Source organism: Electrophorus electricus, chromosome 9 (assembly GCF_013358815.1).
Source record: "Electrophorus electricus isolate fEleEle1 chromosome 9, fEleEle1.pri, whole genome shotgun sequence".
Taxonomy (NCBI): Eukaryota; Metazoa; Chordata; class Actinopteri; order Gymnotiformes; family Gymnotidae; genus Electrophorus; species Electrophorus electricus.
In genome coordinates, this window is record NC_049543.1 from 21,994,517 (window position 1) to 22,014,516 (window position 20,000).

At 46.6% G+C, this 20,000-nt stretch overlaps 1 protein-coding gene across 50 annotated transcripts in view; it reads right to left on the minus strand.

The window, feature by feature from the left end:
- Positions 1-19,310, minus strand: part of LOC113582932 (protein tyrosine phosphatase receptor type D) — a 404,960-nt gene extending 385,650 nt beyond the window's left edge. For all 50 annotated transcript variants that reach the window (XM_035529853.1, XM_035529844.1, XM_035529843.1 and 47 more), the window contains exons 1-3: positions 19,157-19,310; positions 18,908-19,016; positions 18,734-18,769 (exon numbers count right to left, since the gene is read on the minus strand). The gene's annotated coding sequence lies outside the window, so the exon portion shown is untranslated. The remainder of the gene's footprint in view (positions 1-18,733; positions 18,770-18,907; positions 19,017-19,156) is intronic.
- Between the last annotated feature and the right edge of the window lie 690 nt (positions 19,311-20,000).

Sequence of the window (20,000 nt, forward strand, 5' to 3'; positions counted from 1 at the left end):
CCAGGGACAGGCAGAGTGAGCTCTCAAATTACACACACACACACACACACACACACACACACACACACACAGGGAGACAGAAAGACGGATGATGAATAACACTATCTTCACTGTATGTGTAGCAGAGTGAACTATATACTGGCTGGGAGAGTGCACAAACACACACACACACACACACACACACACACACAAACACACACACTCACACACACACACACACACTCACACACACACACTCACACACACACACACACATGCATTACACCACTTATAATACATACAAATAGAGTCAAACACACAATGTCATCACAAACTAAATGCGTCACACACACGCATTCACCTGCCTTTGATTGCTCATTTGTGATCTGACATTCAGAGTCAAACTACCTCACGTTGGAACAAAGATGGTGCGTCAAACTGGTAAGGTCAACCATGACGCCATCCAGGTACATCAAAGAGTGTGTTTAGGTCTGTGTGTGTGTGTGTGTGTGTGTGTGTGTGTGTGTGTGTGTGTGTGTGTGTGTGTGTGTGTGTGTGTGTGTGAGTGAGTGAGCGAGCGAGCAAGTGTGTGTGTGAGAGAGAGAGAGAGAGAGAGAGAGAGAGAGAGAGAGAGAGATAGAGAGAGTGAGCTGGCCAAGGATTAGATAGCTAGAGAGAGACAGTAAAGACGCCAGGGTCACTCTGTTTAATGCTTGCTGTGTCTATCCAGCTTAATGACCTCTCCAGAGATTCGTCCCTGTCTTCTCTGCTGATCTTCGAGTAAGATTAATACCTTGACCAAGTGTGTGTGTGTGTGTGTGTGTGTGTGTGTGTGTGTGTTTGTGTGTGTGTGAGTGAGTGAGCTCAAGCCTTAAGATGCCCTTAAATGTTTATGTTGAGAAACACACTTGAGCCAATGAGAAAGAAAGAGAAAAAAGTGAGAGAATCTCAGCCAGTGGTGAGAATCAGGATTAGTGTTGTCTCATGTTGCCGCGCTAGCACGTCAGTACTGGCTGGACTGGGATTAGTGTTGGCTCATGTTGGCACGCTAGCACGTCAGTACTGGCTGGACTGGGGTTAGTGTTGGCTCATGTTGGCGCGCTAGCACGTCAGTACTGGCTGGACTGGGATTAGTGTTGGCTCATGTTGGCACGCTAGCACGTCAGTACTGGCTGGACTGGGGTTAGTGTTGGCTCATGTTGGCGCGCTAGCACGTCAGTACTGGCTGGACTGGGGTTAGTGTTGGCTCATGTTGGCGCGCTAGCACGTCAGTACTGGCTGGACTGGGGTTAGTGTTGGCTCATGTTGGCGCGCTAGCACGTCAGTACTGGCTGGACTGGGGTTAGTGTTGGCTCATGTTGGCACGCTAGCACGTCAGTACTGGCTGGACTGGGATTTAACTGCTTAACAGAAGAATGGAAGCTGTGCGGGATTACATGCAAACCCTTGACCCCCAACACACACACACACACGCACGTGCACGCGCACAAGCGCACGCACAGGCAAAGAAGACAAACAATCAGCAAGAGGAGAACTGCTGAGAAGGGAAAACGATATCAGGAGATAGGAGATAAAGAGAGAAAGGGCAGTGCGGGGAGAGAGCGAGAGAGAGAGAGAGAGAGAGATGCAGACTATCTTCGTGTCATTCTGGAGAGTGATGTACTGTTAGCTGACAGGCTTGACAGAGAAGTGTGTAATGGCTGATGAATGTGCGTGTTTGTGCGTGTCTGTGTGTGTGTGTAGGATTTGTTTTTTTTGAGGCTCTGCATTCTCGGACTCTCTGGGGTCAAGTTTCTGCAGCTTCCCCCAGAGCTTTGCTTTCTGCTGCTTCCTCTTGTTGGGAAGAAAGCGACAGTGACGTATGGTGTAGCGAGGCCAGCCAGCACACTGTGAAACGCGCGCCCCAGCAGAATTTAGTGTCCTACCCTGGGTTCTGACACGCTAGCGCTGACTGCCGAGGATTATGGGATTGAAAAGTTTTTAAATAAAAAGCCTTGGTAGTTATAGTTGACTTTAATTTAGTGCTTACCAAACAGCTGTGCACAATTAAGGTGGTGTGTGTGTGTGTGTGTGTGTGTGTGTGTGTGTGTGTGTGTGTGTGTGTGTGTGTGTGTGTGTGTGTGTGTGTGTGTGTGCGTGTGCGTGTGTGTGTGCGCATCTCCCCGGCTGAGCAAGCAGAAACAGATTCAGGTGCAGATTACATAAAACCAATTTTAATGATAACGCTGACAAAAACCAGGAGGAAAGACCAAAAACTGGCAATGGTCAAAACCTGGCCGAGCAGACCAGCAACACAAAACCGGTGAGCAAGTCCAAAAACGAAACACACAAAAAGGAAAGATCTCAGAACAGGTCAGATCAATAAAGAGGGTACTTGGAAGGCATGAGGCTGACAGGGGGATTGTGGGAGTTGTAGTCCAGGGAGACAGGCGGAGCAGATGAGACCGTGTGCATGTACGTCCCTGCTCGCCTCTAGAATTGCTCGCCTATACTGAGGTGATGCAATGTCACAGGGCACCCCTACAACCCATTAGACCACTCACGGCACTCTCGGTGGGAACATCTGCGGCTGGTCAGCTCTCACAGGGCACTCATCAGGAACATCGGCCACTGGTCAGCGCACACGGAACGTTCAACGGGAACATTTGCCGATGGTCAGTGGCCGTCGTCCCCTGCGTGCAGGGCAATGGCTTGGCGGTGCAGGCGGAAACAGGTGTGCGCAACAGGGACAAAGGAATACCGCCAACTCAGCGCGCCCACAGCACTAATCACCGCATCCAGGCAGCACACGGCCACGTCACTAAACCACGGAATCAAGGCAGTGCACAGCAGCACTGGTAAGCGTTCCAAATATACTCCAAAAAATAAAGAAATAAATAAACACCCCTTGTCCAGCTCACGTCAAGAATAGAGGGTTGTTACTACAGATTAAGTCTTCTTTAAAGAATTAGACTCGTATATTTTGTCGTATGTGGTCCATTAATACCAGGAGTAATTCCGTCAGGATTCACAGGACTGGGAGCAGAAAACGTGGGATGTCTCTGCTGGTGATAGGCACAGCACACACAAATAATAAGAAGTTCAGAAAAAACAGAGCGCTTATATACCGATGATCTCCAACCCCCCCCCCCCCCCCCCCCCCCCCCCCCACACACACACACACGTGTTTAGGAAGAATTGGAAGGGAGGCTGTTTTTGCAGGCATGAAATGCACTTTATTTCAGTGCTATCCAAGCGGAGTGTGTATAATCTCAATGATACACTGCTGTAATCCATTTAAGCCAGTCTAGCTGTGGAGCTGTTCTCACACACACACACACACACACACACACATATGCACACACTAACATCCACACACCTATCAACAGACACACCAACTCATAACCCATGCCCACACACACACACACACACACACACACACACACATGCACACACTAACATCCACACACCTATCAACAGACACACCAACTCATAACCCATGCCCACACACACACACACACACACACACACACACACACTCACAGTTAGTGTGTACAGTAAGTACATCTGTTACCACTTCACCTCTAGCTCGGCTGGCTAAGTTCTCAACACAGCACCAGGGCCTCACATGCAAAACTTCAGCACCACTGCTGGGCCTGATCCACTCGTGCAGGCTCAACGCACACTACCGCACCACTGCCACGTCAGCATCGTCGCTGTGTTGACAACGGGCTTCCACCCAAACAACCCCCAGTCGGTACAGGTCAGAGGAGCAGCATGCCAGCCAAGATGAAAAGCCTGGGGCACCAAATGCAAAATAAAAACTTCCTGTTTGTCCAGTCCAGCACTGCTGCGATTATCTTCCCCGCTTACCTTTGAACCTGCATCTTTGCCGGCCAGTGAAGCGAAAGTAGACCAGTTATACCAGTCAGAAACTGACCAGCAATGAAGGTTGAGGAGGGGGACAGACAAATCTGTATAGATGCAAGAGAGCAGTAGTTATATAAGGCTCCATGAGCACAGGTTAGGGTCAGAAGATCACCTCTCACCAATCACACGGGCCTGCTAGCTACAGGGAACTAAATTAAATGCATCCCCTGTATGAAAGGGGTGGTGATTTATGACCATGTTATATACTGCTACCCACTGCATGGACACACACACACACACACACACACACACACACTCACACACACACACACACACACACACACACACACACACACACACACACACACACAGCTACTTTAATTAGCGCTATTGGATACTGGATAAAAATTGTTCGGCTGAACTCGTTCAGCTGAAAAGAAATAAACAGTAAAAAAATAAATAAGCCAACTGTCCAATTGTAAGTGCATATTTTTCATCATCAGTGATCTGAATATGCAGAACATGAATTAGTTCAAGAGTCTAGCTCTGCTTCCTCTTCTCAAATGACTAACTTTGCAGTTTATATTATGCAAAATAGTTTACCATGAATTATTATGCAGTAAGAGTCTCTCTCACACACAGATTTGGCCAATAAGAGACGTAGTCTCCTGTGTGTGTCTAGTTAGGACTATATTTCTTTTTGTTGTGTTCAATCGCAATGTGGTTCCCGACCCACTTTCTAGACAGAGACACAGGGAGAGACGGAAAGACAGAGGAACAGACAGACGGCAAGAGAGACATGCTGACACAGAAAGAGAGAGAGAGAGAGAGAGAGAGAGAGAGAGATAGAAAGAGAGAGAGAAACAGTGATTTGATTGGAAGTGATTTGATAAGGGTCAGGCTCGGTAACAGAGTTATCTCCAACCTCCACGTCTACACACCTCCTCTCGGCCCGTCTGCACATTACCACACCTCCTCCCACACCTCGGTCTCTCTTTTCTTTTTTTTCCACTGTGGACAGAGTAGAAGTGCATTTTTCTACAGTCCATCGGACAGAGTGCGCAAGTGTCTGTGTGTCTGTGTGTGTGTATAAAAGAGCGAGTGGAAGGCTTTAAGCAGCTCTCTCCTGAAGGCTCTCTGAGTAAATTTAATTTGCACCTCTCTCCGATCCTTGGATGTCAGGGCCAGCCCAGGCTAATGGCCCTCCCCACATCTCACACAGTGCAGGACCAAACACCTGAGCCGTGGTGTGAGGGGGGAAAAACGGCACACACACATCCTAATCACAAAACCAAACACTTTTGGGTCACAGCTGACAGGATGCACCCCGGAACCTTTCTGCTATTTCTGCCTTTTTAGTCTGTTTCTTCTCTCTCGTGTTTACATGTGTTCTCTTTTCGTAACTACATTTACAGACACTTTTATCCAAAACTATTTACAATTTTGACTGAACACACTGTGAGTAATTGAGGGTTGAGGGCCTTACTCAGGGTCCTAGCAGTAGTGACGTGGTGGTGGGACCCGAACCAGCAACCTTCTGATTACTAGTCGAGTATCTTAAATGCTAGTGAGCCCAAGACCTGTATGACACTCCTCTTTATCTACTTTCTTTATTTCAAATATTTATTCTTTTATTTGCTTTTCCTTTTTTATAGAATTATTATAATTGCAGGGTATGCAGGTAAGAAACGATCAACGTGAACAAGTCAGCAAGCAAAACACTGCCATGCTGCCCATCAAACACTCCAGTGAGGAGGTATATGCCCCAGTGGGGAGGTGTGCACTCCAGTAAGGAGGTATATGCCCCAGCGGGGAGGTCTGCACTCCAGTAAGGAGGTATATGCCCCAGTGGGGAGGTCTGCACTCCAGTGAGGAGGTATATGCCCCAGTGGGGAGGTGTGCACTCCAGTAAGGAGGTATATGCCCCAGCGGGGAGGTCTGCACTCCAGTGAGGAGGTATATGCCCCAGCGGGGAGGTGTGCACTCCAGTGAGGAGGTATATGCCCCAGCGGGGAGGTCTGCACTCCAGTGAGGAGGTATATGCCCCAGTGGGGAGGTCTGCACTCCAGTGAGGAGGTATATGCCCCAGTGGGGAGGTGTGCACGCCAGTGACGATGTATATGCCCCAGCGGGGAGGTCTACACTCCAGTGAGGAGGTATATGCCCCAGCGGGGAGGTGTGCACTCCAGTGAGGAGGTATATGCCCCAGCGGGGAGGTCTGCACTCCAGTGAGGAGGTATATGCCCCAGTGGGGAGGTCTGCACTCCAGTGAGGAGGTATATGCCCCAGTGGGGAGGTGTGCACGCCAGTGACGATGTATATGCCCCAGCGGGGAGGTCTACACTCCAGTGAGGAGGTATATGCCCCAGCGGCAAGCTGTGCACTCCAGTGAGGAGGTATATGCACCCAGCGGGGAGGTGTGAACTCCAGTGAGAAGGTATATACCCCAGTAGGGAGATCTGCACTCCAGTGAGGAGGTATATACCCCAGCGGGGAGGTGCCCATTCCAATGAGGAGGTATATACCCCAGTTTATTTGTCACGTACACCGTCATACATGGTATAACTGGCAGTGAAATGCCTTTTGTAACAGCGCTGTCTGTGGCTGAGGAGAGATACAGGAAAATGGAATGCGGTTTAATGAATAAATAAATATGTTATGATGAATGAAGAGGGGATGTATACTATGCATATATACAATGTACAATTTCCAGTTTTTAAAATGTAAAGTTTCCAGTTTTTTCCAGTTTTTTTATGATGTTATTGTGGACATCATACACAGAGTAGTCCCCACAGTTCATCAGCTGCCCTGATTCAGGGCCTGAATGGCCTGCAGGAAGAAGCTCCTCTTCAGTCTCTCTGTGTTGGTCTTCAGGGAGCAAAAGCGCCTACCTGACCTCAAAAGAGAGAAGATCCTGTTGTTGGGATGGGGGGGGGGTCCTTCACAAGGTCCTCCTGGCCTTGGTCTGGCACCGCTTGTAGTAGACGATCTGCAGGTCAGGAAGTTCTGTATGAGTGATGCACGCACCACACTCTGGAGTGCTTGTCTGTCCTGCTTGGTGCAGTTCCCAAACCAGACTGTGATGTTCCCCATGAGGATGCTGTCAATAGTGCAGGTGTAGAAGTTCTGCAGCACCTTGGAGGGCAGTCCGAAGTCTCTTATGCGTCCGAGCCTTCTTTGCCAGGGAGTTGGTGTGAAGTCCAAAGATGTGAACTCCAAAGTACCTGAAACCTACTCTCTCCACCGTAGTTCCGTTGATCCTAACAGGTTGGTAGTGCCGCTCCTGCTTCTTGAAGCAGTCCACAATCAGCTCCTTTGTTTTGCGGACGTTTAGGAGGAGATGGTCTTCCTGGCACCAGTTCTCCAGGTGTGTAAGGTGAGCCCTCTCGTCGTTGTCCGAGATCAGGCCCATGACGACGGTATCGTCAGCAAACTTGACAATAGTGGTAGAGCTGGAAGTGGCTGCGCAGTCGTAGGTGTACAGTGAGTAGAGCAGGGGGCTTAGGACACAACCCTGGTGGGCTCACTATTGCCCACCCGTACTAATTGTGATCTGCCTGGGGAGGTATATGGATATATGTGGAGGTGATAGTCCAATGCGCACACTCACACACGCACGCACACACACACACACACACACTAGAGAAAGAGTCGCTCAACAGGACTTAATGCAACTCCACTAAGTTACACAGACACCAATTACACACACACAGCGAACAGAAGGGAGATAAAGGATTTCCAGCACAGCAACACACACACACACACACACACACACACAGGATATGGCAAGAGTGCACAGGAAGGGATGGTAAGTAGATGAAATCCTGTTCTGAGACACCAGACTCACTGGTGAGTGTTTGTTCTAGTAGGCCGAGCGCACACACACACCCACGCACACCAGACACACACACAAAGCTCTTTGAGGTCTCTGATAACAGTGGCATGGCTGAACAACGGCAAAAGATAAACACCCCGACTTGTCCTGACTGTGTCACCACACTCAAAGACCTTCTCTGTGTGTGCATGCGTATGTGTGTGTGTGTATGTGTGTGTGCGCGTGCATACGTACACCCTCCTCCGTGTAGGCCTATCTAATCAGAGCTAATTCATTCTAATGTCATTATCTGGTCTGGTTCCTATGACATTAATTAAAGCTTTGTTACTAATCGTGGCTGAGATTACGTGCTCTTTTTTCTTCCCTCCTCCATCACACCAGATGGCATTTACTCGTCCCTACGTACACCCCTCCCCCAATACACCCCCCCCACACACACACACACACACACACGTCACCTCCAACTGCTGTCTGCCTGTTCAAGCAGAAAGTGCCTCACCCCTCATGCCTCAAAAAAAAAATACATTTTTTAAAACCCACACCTTTTCTTAACTTTTAAAACAGAAGCCCTGAGCAGAAACTTTAAACGGATAGTAAAAGCAGCATCTGTATTCAGACACTGGCAAGGGGCCTTGCAATAGTTCACGGAGTCGTGCACTGTCAGGGGTAATGCACGTTAGCACTGCATTTCCCCACCTGAAGAAAGCCATCAGTGACACTTTGGGGCAACACCAGCAGAATACAACACTTGGGTCAGCACTCAGCACAAGCCCAGACACAAAGCTCCGGGTTCTCCAACCCCAACAAGGGGAATAGCTTTCACAGGGCAGTGGGACACCGGCAGCGTTTCTTCAGAACCACGGCGTTTCTGATGCGACAAAAGACTATAGTTTGGAATCCCAAAGCAAAAAGACAACAGTCTTAGGAAAGAAAGGTATCCAGACCCCTACGTTTTTAAGGAAGGCTCGCTAGACCTTCCACAGAGAGATGCTCTAGAAGACAAGACGCCGACTGCAAAAGTCCACCGACGACTGCCACTACAGCTGCAGCTGACCTCAGCAGGGTGTATGAACTGGTTCATTCTGAGCTTCAGTGCCCTCTGCCGATTCTACGGCCGAGCTCGGGCGGGCCACAACGCGCCTGCTGCCGGCCAAACCATCGTGGTGCCCACTTAAGATAGTACCGAGCTGAGTAGGGCAGAGATATGCTGGGTGATGTTCGGGAACTTCGCTAAACACTGAATTCACTGAATTAAACAGACAAATAAAAAACAAAAACAAAACTTGATCTTTTTGTCACACTACTGTTGAGCCAGTAGAAGCTATTTTGAAACCTTCAAATTTCAGAAAGGTCACCCTGTTTTAATGAAGCGTACTTTTCTGAACACTTCACACAGTGCGAATACCATACACTAGGAAACAAATGATGCCCATGATCCAGTGTGTGCCTGCGTGCAAAATACATCGAGCTGTAGATTGAATTTATTTAAATCGCTGCTAAGGTTTTCAGGCCATCCCTGACAATGAGAAGTGCACTGCAGTGTGCACAGAAATATAAAAATATAACATTTAAAAATGGAGGAAGTGTCAAACACACAGTCCTTTATCGTTAACCTGCTTAGAAACTGAACAGAATATAGTCTAGTATAGTCCGAGAGTGTATAGTGTGTATTAGAAATGTCAGAAAATGTGTAGCTTGAGAGAACCCAACTGTTTACTTTGTTTTGTAGTAAAATTAGTGTGTAATATTACTGCACTGATTATATTAAACGTCTACTACTTTGTGGCAGAGTCAATTTGTGTGGATGGGCTACAAAGAATTGTCACACATAATTCATACAAGAGTGTTCGTTCACAAGATCTGGCAGACCCAGACTGCCTTATAAGGCTAAACAGATGAAGACTAATTTGTCGCTGTGTAAAGTTAATGGGAGTGCAGTCATGCGTAACCACAGTGCAGATAAGATGATTGGCTATTTGTGTGACGTGAAAGCATCACGGCGTGTTCTCGGGGGCGTAGATGTAGAGATAAGCAACTTGTACAAAGTGTGTGTGCCGTTGATGGCTGACACAAATCACACAGCATGAGAAAGCCGGCGAAAGGCCCTCGCCTGAATCACACCGGTGACTTAAGGATAAATCTGTTCTCACAAGCGGTGGTTCTCACAACACAAGTTCTGCGGAAAGGTTGCCACATTGGAAACGTTTCTAAAGGAATGCTTCCAGGCCACCAGGAGGCGCGCTCACCACTAGACAGCACTGAAATAGCTGCTATGTGTGGAACACTGAGGAACTACCACGTATCTGACTCCAGGGTTACAGCAGCTTGCAATATTTACAACAGATGTCCCTGTTAACACCTACAGCATGAAAAAGAGAGGGAGAGTAGAGGAGCGCTCGCTCATTACACGCCGAAGCACTTGCATTGTGACTGCATTTTGGATTGTTACCTAGTGCCACGGTTTTACCAATGATTTAATGCGGATGGGCAAATTGATGAGTCGTGCTAATTTGACCTGTGTGCGCATTCTCTCAGCAGAGATGTCTGCCAGATACTTTGCTATAGAAACACAGCAGGAAACATACGCTATACATGACCTCACAAGCGGCCCCGTAACACTGCCTGAGGTCATGTTGACCGTAGAGGCCAAAAACAATGCCAACCCTTTCTCGGCTGACTCCACATCAATGACCCCTCAGTGACCCCTCATGAGCAATAGGACAGCTGGCTTTGTTAAATGCTTGTTGCTGCTGCTGTTGTTTTAATGCAACAGTGTGTGTGTGTGTGTGTGTGTGTGTGTGTGTGTGTGTGTGTGTGTGTGTGTGTGTGTGTGTCTCTCTCTTCTCTCCCAGACCAGCCTTCAACTTCTCAACACAGCCCACATCACGAGCCAAGCCTGGAGAGGCTAGCCTTCAAAGAGCTGATATTAGAGGAGTTAGCACAACTCCAAGACTCCATCATGCCGAAAGAGAGAGAGAGAGAGAGAGAGAGGCAGGGAAAGAGAGAGAGAGAGAGAGAGAGAGAGAGAGAGAGAGAGAGAGGCAGGGAAAGAGAGAGAGAGAGAAAGAGAGAGAGAGACAGGGAAATACAGAGAGAGAGAGAGAGAGAGAGAGGCAGGGGAAGAGAGAGAGAGAGAGAGAGAGAGAGAGAGAGAGAGGCAGGGGAAGAGAGAGAGAGGCAGGGGAAGAGAGAGAGAGAGAGAGGCAGGGGAAGAGAGAGAGAGAGAGAGAGAGAGAGAGAGAGAGAGAGAGGCAGGGGAAGAGAGAGAGAGAGAGAGAGGCAGGGGAAGAGAGAGAGAGAGAGAGAGGCAGGGGAAGAGAGAGAGGTATAGCTGCAGGGTTTAATTAGTGATATCTCCTCTGCTCTCTGAGGTGGACGGAGGTGAGAGCAGATCTTGCTCTCCATCTTTTTCTATTTGTTGTTCCTGGCTCTGCTGTACTGTCCCTTGCTCCACCCTCCCCCCGCTTGCTCCACCCTCCCTCTGTAGCCCCCCTCCTCTCTCTCTCCATCCCTCTATGACACCAGTACAACAGATGGCACTTCCCACAGTTAGAACATGCCGCTCTTCTGCCCTCGCTCTTTCCCTCGCTCTGTCGAAGCCTCCGTCTCTCTGGCTGTTTCGCTCGCTCTGCGTCTCACAGAGAAGCCCAGAAATCCACTGTTGTCCCGCGTGCAGTGACATCCTGTTCCGTAATTGATTTCCCCTGTTCTGGTTGCCAGAGAAAAGGCATCTAAGCAGAGGATAAGCCTCTCCACTGTCCCCTACTCCCTCTCTCCATCCCCTATTCCTCCTCTCCTCTGCCTCAAGATAGATAGATAGATAGATAGATAGATAGATAGATAGATAGATAGATAGATAGATAGATAGATAGATAGATAGATAGATAGATAGATAGATAGAGAAAGAGAGAGAGAGAGAGAGAGAGAGAGAGAGAGAGAGAGAGAGAGAGAGAGAGAGAGAGAGAGAGAAGATGATAGAAAATAGTAATTTCCAAGCAGAGAAAAAAGTCAACCTCTGGATTGAAACTGCTTTGCTCTGCATAGCCAAAAATATAAACAACATCATCTATCAGATCAGCATATGGCTTTAATTAACATAGCCACACACACCCCCACCCCCCACCACACACAGGGATTGAAGCATTAATTCGTACTGGAGCTGCGAGTTAAAGCTGTCAGTAGACTGAAGAGAGAGAGCAGGACTCATTGAACCACAGCCCACAGGACAAGTGTACCAGTGCAGAGGACCACAGGATGTCCACAAATGTCCCAGCGCCGTGTCATAAGGGAGTGAGAGGAAGACGAGTGGGAACCAGGGAGGACGACAAAGAAGAACAGTTTTGTCTTCATAACACTTTATAGGAACCGCCAAGTATTTTATATGTACTGATTCACACAGGTTCCAAGGCGTTACAGGAAAACGGGAAATGACATGCTAAATGACCGGAAGTTACACTCTAAAATGTGGGGGGTATTTCCACCGCAGCAAGCCAGTATTGAGATGCTCATAATTTCCTTCATGCTGCCATTTCTGGATTTCAGAGCAACCATTATTATACATGAAAAAAAACCAACCTAAAAAACAACAATTAAGCAAGCTTATTTTCAAATGGACCAACATCCAGCTCACAGCCTATTGCACCAACAGCAGAGCTGACGTGCGTAGAAACCTCTGAAGGAAGCGACATCTTCTGCTCCTGGAGCGCGGTGCTCCCGCGGCGCCGTGTGCCAGCACGTCGGTCCACTTCGCGCGTCGCAATTTTTAGCTTCTGCCACAGCTAACGATAAACGTTAATCGTGGAGTCCCACGGATCTCTTGTTTATGCGCAGCTCAGCAAAGAAGAGGTAGGTAGTTAGTCATAGAAAACGCCCTTGACGTTTCGCTGGAGAAAACAAGGCAGTCAGGCCAGGCTAATTTTGCTGGACTGCCAGCCATTGTACAGCTTTTTTTCCATGGAAATGTCAATAGTAAAACATCTGAATGCTTGGAACTCGCCAAAGGAAGTATAAATCTGAGCATCTTCTGCGTCTTACTGCTGAGAAAAAACCCATCGGTTCCCAGAACCCTGCAGTCCTGATAATAGCTGATCGGCTACAAAATGTGCCAATATATTAGTCTGCTTGGTACGCTGCGATTTTTATAATCAGCCACAGCTAATAATACACTTTAAACATCAAACAGCCCTGTTCATGCGAACTTCAGAAATGGGGACATGGATGCTCATATAAAAGAATCCTAATGTCATGCTTACACAATTATAACGGGCTTTTGTTCCCAAAACACTTAACTGCAACCGCTGCGATGTTATTAACATATACAGTTAACTAGCCAGCTAATAAATATCTGTTAGCTTAATCACAGCAGTGCGTCTTCAAACAGTAGGGAAAAACTGCGAGCTGCAACGTCCACCTAAACACTCCACGGCCGTGAAAAACCGTCATCCTGGCATTGATTCGCACCCGTGTCGCGAGCCTGATTGAATGGTTGCCTCATGAGGCACGAGCGTGTCGCTGCCTTAACCGCCGAGCACTCTGCGCGTGCCGGCAACCTCGGCCGGGCGAGCGGCTAGCCGCGTAGCGCGCGGAGACCGCCCGAGACCCGCACGCGCCATTTCAGCGACGGCCCGAGAGCAGCTCGCGGAGGCTGCACGGGCCACCAGAACCACGTCCGTCTCCACTGGACGGCTGCGTTACTTCAGCGAACAGAGGCGACCGCTACTCGGTGTGTGCGTCTACTGGATTTAATAGATTGGAACTAAATTTGTTCAAACTGTTTGCTCTTCTCTTCACTCCAGTCTGACAAAATATCAAAAGCCAACCTTTAATAAGTAAGCGGTGGGAATCAAACAGGCCCTGCCTGACACACACTGACACACACACATACACACACACACACACACACACACACACACACACACACACACACACCATCTCCACCACAGTAACCATTTCTCTTTGAACAGTAATATGAATCTGCAGTAATGGCCCAGATTTCACCTTCACTCACTCACTTAATAAAGGATTTAATAAATGGCATTTATAATGGGATGGGGAAGAGAGGTGGGGCCGTGAGCCGTGGTGTGGGGCAATCTAGAATGACGCTGCACTCCGAACATCTGTTTTCTGATCAACACCTGCAAAGGGAAAGAATTTAATTTACCTCTCCACCTGTAGGGGTGTGTGTACAGAATACACGAGAACTTGCTTAAGAATAACTTGTTCAGGACAATGATGCGGGTAGATGCTCTCTCATGAGTAAACACACACACACACACACACACACTCACACACACACACACAGAGTTTAAGATAATAGTTGATAGGAGGGAAGAAGAAACAGTAACCACTTTAATGTCTGTAAAGCAGATGTGTGATTGAGAGTGAGATAGAGAGAGAGGGAGAGAGAGATGGAGAGAGAGAGAGAGTGAGAGAGAGAGAGTGAGAGAGAGAGAGGGAGAGAGAGAGAGAGAGAGAGAGAGAAACATGTTTTGTTCAGGATGAATCAAAAATCTAAAGGCATCAGCACCAATTCTATCTAATTATCTGTCACTCTATTCTCATTACAATACAACGTGCGCGTGTGTGTGTGTGTGTGTGGTGTGTGTGTGTGTGTGTGTGTGAGTGTGTGTGTGAGTGTGAGTGTGTGTGTGTGTGTGTGTTTACTCATGTACTCCTACAGTGATAATGGGCATCGTGGTGCACAGCAATAAAGAAAAAATGATCAAGGTAAAGACTGTAAACAGACTGTGAAACGCACCAACATGCCAGTAAACAGGACCAAGAGGAAGGAGGAGTATGACTGTGTGGGCATGCGCGTGTGCAGCACGCGCGCCATGCTGCTTTTACACATTACATCATCGCCAAACTGCAAGTATGGCCTGTTTAACCAAAAAAACACACACCATGAGAGCAGAATGCATTAGTGGTGGGCAGGTGCACCCCAGTGCACAGCAGCTCCTGATTAAGAGAAAGGGCTGGGTTAAAGAATTAAGTTCCTGTTTCGGGATTTGTAGCACAGGTCCAAGACTATCAGTTTCCCCCTGGTCCAGTTCTGTCAGCACTGTAGCATTTCAGCAAATGAGAAAAAAAAGTGTATAAGTATATATACAGGTATATATAAGTATATATACAGGTATATAATTCCAGATAAAGAGATAGGTATATATAAGTATATATACAGGTATATATTTCCAGATAAAGAGACAGGTATATATAAGTATATATACAGGTATATAATTCCAGATAAAGAGATAGGTATATATAAGTTTATATACAGGTATATATAAGTATATATACAGGTATATATTTCCAGATAAAGAGACAGGTATATATAAGTATATATACAGGTATATATTTCCAGATAAAGAGACAGGTATATATAAGTATATATACAGGTATATAATTCCAGATAAAGAGATAGGTATATATAAGTTTATATACAGGTATATATAAGTATATATACAGGTATATATTTCCAGATAAAGAGACAGGTATATATAAGTATATATACAGGTATATATTTCCAGATAAAGAGACAGGTATATATAAGTATATATACAGGTATATATTTCCAGATAAAGATATACAGGTATATATAAGTATATATACAGGTATATATTTCCAGATAAAGATATACAGGTATATATACAGGTATATATAATGAGAGCGGTTTGGGGGCGTGGAGCTGCACTTGAGATATGAAATGGATAATTAAGGGAGGAAAGAATACACTGAAAAAGAAAACTGGAGAATACCGATGGAGCCAACACACACACACACACACACCCCTGATTTGTGTAAATTTAAACCTTCCTTGTACTAGCTGTCTACACGCATGGTTCACTCCCACTCACTAAAAGCCTGCAATGACTAATGCTGCATGTGTGCGCGCACGCATGCACACACACACACACACACATACACACACACACACACGCTCCCTTAATGTCTATATAACTGAATAATAGGAAGTATGCAGATAGAGTCCTGATTGCTACTTTTTGAAGAGTAGTTTATAAAAGAGCACTCAATTCCTGTTAGCCCCCTCCTGGAACACAAGCACCAAGGAATGTCCCAGACACACTGCCCACTGTACAAATGCATGCATACACACACACACACACACTTTCTGATTTCTACATTCACGTGCACTCGCACAAAATCTCCAATCTCACACTTGAGGAATTCAAATCAGCATTGGTACAGACAAGCACAAGCTTAGACTCATGGGAAACCTCAAGCTTTTACCTCTCTCACTCTCCTTCTTTCCTGTGTTCATTCACTCATTTTTCCTTTCTTTTCCCTTCACTCACTCATTCTCCTCCCTCTCTCTCTCTCTCTCTCTCTCCCTCCCTCTCTCTCCACCTCTCTCTCTCTCTCCCTCCCTCTCTCTCCACCTCTCTCTCTCTCCACCCTCTCTCTCTCTCTCCCTCTCTCTCTCTCTCTCTCCCTCCCTCTCTCTCTCTCTCTCTTTCTCTCTCTCTCTCCCTCCCTCTCTCTCTCTCTCTCTCTCTCTCTCTCTCATTCTCTCCCTCTCTCTCTCTCTCATTCTCTCTCTCTCTCTCTCCCTCTCTCTCTCTCATTCTCTCTCTCTCTCTCCCTCCCTCTCTCTCTCTCTCTCTCTCTCTCTCTCTCTCGCTCTCTGCTGTCATTCTCCTTTCCCTGGCTCACTGACTAACGCTGCTTTGCTGTGCATTTATCAGGGAAAAAACCCCTAGAGCTTTTAGAGGGTGATGTCTTCATACTCTCCACACAGTGTCTTCTGGTTTTGTGTTGAAGTGTGCGCGTAAGGGGTTTATTCATCTACTGTCCTGTGAATTATCTGGGATGTTATTTGTCAGAATTAATGATGAGCGATACATATTGCCAGTGATATTTCAACTTTTCTAGTACACAGAGCTCGTGTAGGTGTGAATTTCAATGTGCTGTGTTAAAAAGTGTTCACACTATGCTCTCTAATCTTTCAGGGGCTATGATTTTCTCTAACTGCGCGTTTATGTGGTTAGACATATCTCTCTCTCTTTCTCGCTCTCTTCCGGACTGCTAGCATCTTTTTGCATCAAGTTCAAAGTATGACTGGTAGCCCATCTTAAATAATATTAACACAAGTAATTCCTTTCAGATTTTCTTTTTAAACAAAAGCACATCCACATCAAAACGGCTGTAAAAAAAAAACAAAAAACAAAACAAACCTTTTTCAAACATCATTTACTGAAAAGCACGTGCAGTCTTTGCTGCCAAAGGAAAGAGATCCCTCAGTACCGACAGCATTTAAAAACGTGCCCGTATCAGATCTGAACTTCAATCCGCTGCAGAGTGACGCCATAAGAACCTACATTCGTTGCTGGGTCAACGATAAGACCATATTTAACAAGGAGAACACAACCTAGTGCTTTTTTATGCAAAATTTAATGCTTTCCTATTCCTCACCAAATGTATAAATGTATTTATTTTTTCTCTACACTTATTTATTTCAATATAACCTAACGTTTGGCAAAAAAAATAACAGTCTTAAGAATGAACACAGCAGCTGTGATGACAAGCAGAGCTTGGAAACATCTCACTCTTCTGTCTGAAAAATCCACCGACATCCATATGAGCAAAATTCCCAAGCAACGCACACACAGATGTGCGCCACGCACAGTTCTAGAGTTGCTAGCACAACTTTTTCAGCAGTAACACAAAATGCAAGAATTTATATCATCAGACTTCTGGCTGTTCACTTCAGCACACACACAGAGATTTCAGCTGGATGTGTAAGGTATTGATATGCAGAATGGTATGCATGTCCCTGAGGAGAGATTTGCTTGCAAGAGCGTTGGCTATTTTATCAGCTCCAGAGCTCATCTGCCACTCCAGCGGTGTCCCTGACAAACACACTAGTAGCTAAAGCTCACAAAAGCTTAGGAACGACTGTCAGTCACGAAAAGTACACCACATAGCACTCCACATCATAACCCACAACAGGATAGACTTCACGCTCACATCTCTGTGTGCGTTTGTGTGTGCGATTTAAAAAATGTCATTGTTACTTTCAAATCAAAATGTAAAAGTTCTGCTTTGATGATTATGAAGAAAGTCATTAAATGATTTTTTTTTACAGTGATTAGTAAGCAGATCCACTCAATAACAACCACGAGACATGTGCATACGTCATCTTATTACACAAGGTTGGTGAAGTGTTATAATTATGAAATAGTGATTGCCATTATTTTTTTTCTTAAAGTTCCAAAAAATTCAGGAGAAAAAAATATTAATATTAACATAACTATTAATAATATCTGGAGACGGGAGTTTGTATTTATTTGTGGGCGCGCGCGCGCGCGTGTGTGTGTGTGTGTGTGTGTGTGTGTACGCGCCAAGTGGGGGCACATGGACAGTGGGTTGTTTTAAGGCTGCTTTATGCATTATTCTATTGTCCACTTATTTATTCCCTTCTCTCTCTCTCTCTCTCTCTCTCTCTCTCTCTCTCTCTCTCTCTCTCTCTCACACACACACACACACACACACTCATGCCATCTAACAAGGAGCTGCATGAGGTCAGACGCTTTGAATCCTCTCCTCAGAAAACTGGTCAAATAGACCGCAAAAATGTTCAGTACTGTGAAAGGTCTCCCATCTCTTCTATCAAAATATAATTACTGCTACCGAGTGTGAGGGTGCCAGAACGGCAGCGCAAACCTATAGACACACACACGCTTCTACTCCTGATGATGTTATGCATTTCATTCGGTTGCGTTTTATTGTGGTACCAACAACGCGCTCCTAAAAGCTGCACTCCCTCGCAGTTGCGTTGCGACTTCGTCGGAACGTGCTCCGATTCCGCAGACAAACTACCACCACGCGCTGGTCGCGCACCCACACGCAGCAGGACCGTTCAAAACAAGCTCGCCACGAGCGTTTCCGTGCGTTTCCTCGAGCGCACGGACAGAATAAGGCAAGCTGAATGACTAAGAGACAAGCTTCGCGCAAATACGAACATGAAAATACCATGTCAGTGTATGGATAACGCCACCTTATATTCACTCGGACACAAAGCAAGAAGAACAACAACAAAAAAATGTTACTTACTACATATCCTGACAGAAGACAGCAAAGCCTTGGAAACTGCAATTTAACATCAAAAAGGGGAAATGCATATATAAGCAGGATAAAAAAATTACATTACAGCTTATGCTAGACAGCTTTAACAGTTTGACTAATTACCGATAGACAAATAACTGTTTGGAATAAATGACCACTTACCCAAGCGCCAAGGAATAAAATCCGTGTGAAATCCAGAGGAGTCTTTTCTTTCTTCACTGTAGCCAGAAACAGTTATGCTTTCTTAGTCCACACACGGGCCACAAACGCACTGCAAAAGACAGAACATCACACAGTCAACCCACCTCCCGTCATTATCGGGGTCCCCCCCCCCACCCCTGAAAAAGTCTGGGGTGAGAAAAAAAAAAAGCACGGATGCGGTAACCCGTCACGCGGAGTGTCCGAGGCTACCTGCTCTTCCTCGCGCAGCCCGAGCGGAGACGATGGCGAGCAGGAGGCGAGACGAGGGGCGGGAAAAAAAAGTGAGAGCGGGTTTCTTTTGGAGAGACGAAAACGGAGAGATGCTGCCGGCCGCCGTCAAACCGTGCCGTTCTCAAGCGGAGAGCGAGACTCTGCGCGCGCGGGAGGGCGCGAGGAGCCGTTCAGAGACGCTTTCACACACGCGCGCACCTGCATTTCCGTTGCGAGCCACTTGATGGCCGGAGAGAAAGCCCGCGGTCCAAGGGCGGATGTCGTCTGTTCTTCTTTCCTCGATCTCTCCTCCAGATTAGCGGCCGACACCGTTTATCTCCTAATCACACGGACGAGAGTCAATCCATTTGGCATTGATTCGTTCACGCATATTTAACATCTGCCACTGACGAATCTTGTTGCCTGCCAAACATTGACTTTTCTCTGCACAAAGTTGCACGGTAAAGTGCTGTGTTGTCCGAAAGCCTTCAAATACCTCTGTGTTGTAGAGGAAAGGTAATATACAAAAACAGGTGCGAAACCCTTTAATAGGCTGGGTAACCCTAGCACTGCAGAAAATGTCGCACTCCCTCCCTGTGCTGCCTACAAAGGTCCGATATGAGCTCGCTTTGATTTAACTTTTATTTCTCTTACCACTTCTTGCAAGTGCTGTGTACCACAAAAGTGATCTGGGGAATCTTGAAGTCCGCTGACTAGTCTACGCGTTCTCGGGACTCACTTTGACCCACTTGTAGGAAAAATGTAGCAGGGTAGCGAGTACCTGGCTCAGGTGTGTCAGAGCCATATCAGAAGTGAAGGGCGACATGGCTGGGGTCATGGAATA